Source organism: Aulonocara sp. 'chitande type north' Nkhata Bay, linkage group LG16, assembly GCF_057382095.1.
Source record: "Aulonocara sp. 'chitande type north' Nkhata Bay isolate Kocher_YH1m ecotype deep benthic linkage group LG16, A_spYH_male_GT1.1, whole genome shotgun sequence".
Taxonomy (NCBI): Eukaryota; Metazoa; Chordata; class Actinopteri; order Cichliformes; family Cichlidae; genus Aulonocara; species Aulonocara sp. 'chitande type north' Nkhata Bay.
This window is the reverse complement of record NC_141359.1, coordinates 110,578-117,822: the sequence shown is the minus strand read 5'-3', so window position 1 is coordinate 117,822 and position 7,245 is coordinate 110,578.

Here is a 7,245-nt window from a genome sequence, read left to right as displayed (position 1 = left end):
CATTTTTTTTCTTGTCATTTAGCATGGCTAATATTTGTAGTCCCCTTCTGTACAGGGGAAGACCACGCACACAGTGTAGTAATACTTTGCACAAAAGTTGCATTCAATCTGCAAGACAAATTAGAAGTCAGGCTGTTGAGTGAAGGAACTAAACATGTTTAAATGTGCATATACTGCAGATTTCTGTATAAAAGTCTAACAGATCACTAATGTGGATCGCTCGAAGTTTTCTTGTGTCCTTTAGGGGCTCCAGTGTCTTTAAAGGGCAAAGGCATGCAGGTTCCCTGAACTATATGTTTTCTGTTGGTGCATCAAAGTGACATTTCCAGTGATGTTGAAGTAACCCATTCAGAGTGCTTGAGTCTTAGATATTGATTTGGTTATCTTGCACACTGACGAGTTTCTGCACCAGAGCTTCTGTCACCACAGGCACGACATAGCTGGGAAAGGTGTTTGAAAATACAATGAGGATATGCGTATAAATGCTGACTATGCTGACAGAATGTGTTGTGAGAACACTAGTAAAAAATTAATGTGTAATATATTTGTTAAATACATATTTCCTTGCTGTGAAATAACATAAACAAAAGAAATTGTGATTTCTAAAACGTCATGTGTATGATGAGCTGAAAATAAATACATAATTGCATTTGATGTAGTTGAACGGGGTTTTTTTTAAAGAACGGAAAAGACTGAAAGTTACAAATGTATTGTGCATGAAACAAATTCAAACATTGTGGTAGAACCAGGTGCAGATGTGTGTCACAAGTTGATCTGGCTGTAGGCTACGGCACTTGGCTACAGGTGGTGCTAGTTGACCCGACTCCATCTGAGTGCACACAAAGTAAACTGCACACTTTTGTTCTGAAGCAAAAATGCTGAAGTGCTCGGAGGAATAAAACGTACGAGGGGAACAATAATGAAGACAAGATTCTACAGATCATTTTCTCTCGCTGTACAGTGAACAGCATCAGTATGGTGACTTTTCTTTCGTTGCAGTTTTTGCGATCCCTTGTGAATGAGAATATCACATATAAACTAAAAGCATTTTTAAATAGTTTGTTATTCAACAGCAACAAAATCGACAGAGTGTGTTTGAGGTAACCTCACAAATGTCACAAATGAAATATTTGGTATTTACTTTCTGGTTTGCCAGTAGCGGCTCCTTAAAAGGAGGCTTACCACACATCTGTTCGAACAATGCCAGTTGATCAAAACGTGAAACGTGCTAGTACAACTCAGTAGAAAGAAATTCAAGCTACAACAAACTGCAACATTGAAAAAAACAACAGATTAAAGGTAACTTACTTTCAGCCATTAACTTGACACTCGGAGCACTACAGTCAAGGATTGCAAACAGGAACACAGCATATATGAAGAAGTGACAACAAAACTAAACTGGAAGTACAATATCTCCCTCTGGAGCTGCAGCCCCTCAAACTAGTACTTACGTCATTTCCTAAAACCTTAGTCAAAACTGATGAGAAACAGTCAAAATTGATGACTTTGTTTTTTGCTATTTTAATCATTAGAAATAAAAGAAAGACACAAAGAAAGATAGAAATTATTGGAGTAAAACAACATGGCATGGGTTTATTTAATCTCCACAAAAAAAATTTAACTAACTAAGCCTCTCCTAAAATTATTTACTGAAAAGACAGCATATTTATGATTGTACCATTAATTTCGTAATGCATCTTGATTTGTTCAATAATGTCTTCAAATTTCCTCACACAGTGAAACACACATGGAGAATCTTTCAAAACAGGAGCCTAAAACAGAGACGTGAGTTTGTTTCTGTAGTTACAATTTGATGAAATATACTACATTCTGAAAAGTGGTGTATGGTAGGGTCTCTGCTTTAAGGTCATCATATGGTTTTTATACACAATGTGGGTTTGTAGACAATGTCCATCTTGCACTTGGTAATCAGGTCTTCATGTTTATTTGGGTTAAGATAAAGTTTCTTGTTAAGTTTACGTTAACTTTAAGTTTTATGATCCGGACAAAACAGCAAAGGGTTCTTCATTATTTGGGAATAATGAAAGACCTCAAAGTTTTCCTTTTCCTGGAAAGCGCATAGCAAGAGAACACCTACGCCAGAATGCTGTTTATAGACTTCAGTTCAGCATTCAATACAATCCACCCCTCACAACTCATCAGGAAACTGACAGACCTGGGTATCAGTTCCCTCATCTGCAAATGGTTACTGGACTTCCTGACCAACCGCCCCCAACATGTCCGGCTGGATAACCGCTGCTCATCTACCATCACAATGAACACCGGTGTACCACAAGGCTGTGTGATGAGCCCTTTCCTCTACTCCCTCTTCACCCACGACTGCAGACCTGCTGGTGGTTCCAACACCATCATTAAGTTTGCAGATGACACCACGGTGATTGGCCTCATCAGTGACAACGATGAGGCCGCCTACAGGGAGGAGGTGGATCGTCTGGCTGAGTGGTGCGACAGAAACAACCTGCTGCTTAACACCGAGAAGACCAAGGAGCTCATCGTGGACTACAGGAGGAATGCTGACCCACATCCACCCATCCACATTAAGGGGACGGCTGTGGAGCGTGTGAGCAGCTTCAAGTTCCTGGGAGTCCACATCTCCGAGGATCTCACCTGGACGACCAACTGCTCCAAGCTGGTCAAGAAGGCTCACCAGCGCCTCTTCTTCTTGAGGACTCTGAGGAAGAACCACCTGTCCTCAGACATCCTGGTGAACTTCTATCGCTGCACCATCGAGAGCATCCTGACCAACTGTATAACAGTCTGGTACGGGAACTGCTCTGCCTCGGACCGGAAGGCGTTGCAGAGGGTCGTGAAAACTGCCCAGCGCATCGCCGGAGCACCACTTCCTGCCATAAAAGACATCTACAGGAAGCGGTGTCTGAAAAGGGCTGGGAAAATCATCAAAGACCCCAGTCACCCATCACATGGACTCTTCACCCTCCTGCCCTCTGGGAGGCGCCACAGGAGCCTCCGGACTAAGACCACCAGGTACCGGAACAGCTTCTTCCCCACAGCTGTCAGACTCCTGAACTCTGCCTCCTGACATCTGACCCACGTTAAACTCATGGACTGAACATACACACACCCACAATGGACAACTGTACCCTCAAACACAATAATAACATGGACTAAACCACCACTCACAACCACTAGCACTTTATATAGCCTCTGTAGAAATTATCCACATATCTCACTTATCTTAACTGCACTACTGTATAGCTCTGTAAATAATCATTCTGTACATTCGATAATCTTTAATCCTACAACTGTTTACAACTTGCATAGTTCCCATTTCTGTATAGCTGTTCATATCCTGTACATAGCTTGTACTCACTACAGCCTGTACATACTTATAGTTATAGAATATTCACAACATACTTCATACCGTGTACATTATAACATACCATAATAGACCCATTTCTGTAATATACTCACATATCTATATTATTGCTAATATATATTGTAATATATCTATATCACTAAAGCACTTCTGGATGGATGCAAACTGCATTTCGTTGCCCTGTACCTGTGCATGTGCAATGACAATAAAGTTGAATTCTATTCTATTCTATTCTATTCTATTCTAAGTCGCTGTCAGTCCTATTGTGAACAGTCAGTGCCAAAACAATAAGAAAAACTATGACTTCAAAGTCTATTAAATTAATGAATTTGCACATCATTTCACAATCTTTGAGCTTGATGCACTCATGTGCCTGAACAAAAGCACAGAACTGGTCTAAACTTTGGGACCCATTCTCTAACAGAAGTGTGGAAAACATAGCATAACCCTTGAATGAATCTCAGCTGGTCAGTTGAACTTCATAATGATCTATGAATTTTGGATTTAGTGGGAAACAGCCTGAGCGCTTAACTGAAGAAACCGCTAATCAGGAAAAGTAAGTGCTTCCAAACATAACATGCAAAACTCCCGTGAGTAAACTGGATCCCTGGCGGTGCAGCTTTTCCCTCCTTAATCGTGAACATATGAATGAGGGAATCATGAAGAACATCAACACTGTCCTTTGCCTTAACACTGCAATAAGCCTTAACCAGTCTCGTTTGAAGCTGTCAATGCCAAATGTTAAGACCCGGCTCTAAAGCCGCAACATAAAAAGCAATAAGAACTTCCATTTTTTAAAAGTGTATTAAATTTCACTAGCTTGCTGATCCCTTGCTCCAAAGTGTTGTTGATGAGGATTGCACTGCATGTTTGATTTGGCTAAGTCTTATGTTGGATCCTGTTCCAGGTGCAAACCCATAAGATTTCGTGTTGGGCTGTCATCAAATCAGAAACCTTTTACTTACCAAGCAAATGTGGTACCACTAACATTTGGTAAAAATGAAATGAAAAGAACCTGTTATCGTGTAAGAAACATTTTCAATCGTTGGGTTTTCAAACACAGTAAAATGATGTACTGAGAAATAGAGGAAAAGCAAAGGTGTTCTGTTAGTTGTTTATTTCTATCCAGTTGACTGAAATGTTAAGTTCAATTCATTATTTTGGACATCACAATAATATCGGAATTTTTGATTTAGTGGGAAAGAGCCTGAGGCATCAACCATAGACACAAGCGATCAGGAAAAGTAAGTATTTCCAGTTTTGACATGTAATGGTCCCATGAGTCAACTAGATCACTGACGATGCAGGTTTTCTCATTTTGACTACTACACATTCATTTGGGAACAATGAGGAACCTCAACGTTTTCTTTTGCCTTAACGGTGTGATAAATCTTAGTCAGCCCTATGGTGAACTGCAAACGACAAAGCAATAAGAACTTGCATATATTCAAAGTTTATTTATAATCAATGGTTTTGTCAGATCTCTTCACAATCTTTGTGCTTTCTACACACTTATGACTTATCAAAAGCACTGCATGGTCTCAACAAGTCTAAACTGTGGGACCCTAACAGAACTGTGGAAAAATTAGCATAACTCCCACAGGCAAAAAAAAAGAAAAAAAAAGTTTCTTCCTTCCATGAAATGAGCGTTATGTAAAATAAACTACTGTCAGCTTTTCCAAAGTCTGAAAGGTTTGTCACAAAGGATCGCTCTGCATGCTTCCTTTGGCAAAGTTTTCTGTTGGATCCAGTTCCTGACACAAATTCAGAAGGACTTGTGTTGTGGGCTGGCATTAAATCAGAAATCTGTTGCTTAGTGGCCACTATTGTTAGTTAAAAATGCAAAGAACTTGTTACCATGGAATAAATATTTTTGGTGATTGGGTTTTCTAAAGGAATTAAATAACGATATACTAAGAAATGGGGGGGGGGGGGGGGTGTTTCTGGTAGTATTTCTTACTTTCAGTTGTTTGAAATGTTACCTTCACTTCATTCGTTGGAATTTGCACTTATCTGTCATTTTTAATTTAGGAAGAAGGAGCCTGAGTCATCCACAGAAATGACAAGTGATAAGGATAAGTAAGTATTTCCAAACTTAACATTTAAAACTCCCGTGAGTCAACTGGATGGACTGATAATGCAGGATTTAAAAAAAAAAAAAAATTCAGATAGGACATATTAATTTGTGAAAAATGAAAAATCTCAAAGTTCTCCTTTTCCTTGAAAGCGCATAGCAATTTGTTTTCAGTCCTATTGTGAACAGTCAGAAGACATGGTTGTTCTTATTGTTTTGGCACTAAGTCTATTAAAATGAATGAATTTGCACATCGTTTCACAATCTTTGAGCTTGATGCACTCGTGTGCCTGAACAAAAGCACAGAACTGGTCTAAACTTTGGGACCCATTCTCTAACAGAAGTGTGGAAAACATAGCATAACCCTTGAATGAATCTCAGCTGGTCAGTTGAACTTCATAATGATCTATGAATTTTGGATTTAGTGGGAAACAGCCTGAGCGCTTAACTGAAGAAACCGCTAATCAGGAAAAGTAAGTGCTTCCAAACATAACATGCAAAACTCCCGTGAGTAAACTGGATCCCTGGCGGTGCAGCTTTTCCCTCCTTAATCGTGAACATATGAATGAGGGAATCATGAAGAACATCAACACTGTCCTTTGCCTTAACACTGCAATAAGCCTTAACCAGTCTCGTTTGAAGCTGTCAATGCCAAATGTTAAGACCCGGCTCTAAAGCCGCAACATAAAAAGCAATAAGAACTTCCATTTTTTAAAAGTGTATTAAATTTCACTAGCTTGCTGATCCCTTGCTCCAAAGTGTTGTTGATGAGGATTGCACTGCATGTTTGATTTGGCTAAGTCTTATGTTGGATCCTGTTCCAGGTGCAAACCCATAAGATTTCGTGTTGGGCTGTCATCAAATCAGAAACCTTTTACTTACCAAGCAAATGTGGTACCACTAACATTTGGTAAAAATGAAATGAAAAGAACCTGTTATCGTGTAAGAAACATTTTCAATCGTTGGGTTTTCAAACACAGTAAAATGATGTACTGAGAAATAGAGGAAAAGCAAAGGTGTTCTGTTAGTTGTTTATTTCTATCCAGTTGACTGAAATGTTAAGTTCAATTCATTATTTTGGACATCACAATAATATCGGAATTTTTGATTTAGTGGGAAAGAGCCTGAGGCATCAACCATAGACACAAGCGACCAGGAAAAGTAAGTATTTCCAGTTTTGACATGTAATGGTCCCATGAGTCAACTAGATCACTGACGATGCAGGTTTTCTCATTTTGACTACTACACATTCATTTGGGAACAATGAGGAACCTCAACGTTTTCTTTTGCCTTAACGGTGTGATAAATCTTAGTCAGCCCTATGGTGAACTGCAAATGACAAAGCAATAAGAACTTGCATATATTCAAAGTTTATTTATAATCAATGGTTTTGTCAGATCTCTTCACAATCTTTGTGCTTTCTACACACTTATGACTTATCAAAAGCACTGCATGGTCTCAACAAGTCTAAACTGTGGGACCCTAACAGAACTGTGGAAAAATTAGCATAACTCCCACAGGCAAAAAAAAGAAAAAAAAAGTTTCTTCCTTCCATGAAATGAGCGTTATGTAAAATAAACTACTGTCAGCTTTTCCAAAGTCTGAAAGGTTTGTCACAAAGGATCGCTCTGCATGCTTCCTTTGGCAAAGTTTTCTGTTGGATCCAGTTCCTGACACAAATTCAGAAGGACTTGTGTTGTGGGCTGGCACTAAATCAGAAATCTGTTGCTTAGTGGCCACTATTGTTAGTTAAAAATGCAAAGAACTTGTTACCATGGAATAAATATTTTTGGTGATTGGGTTTTCTAAAGGA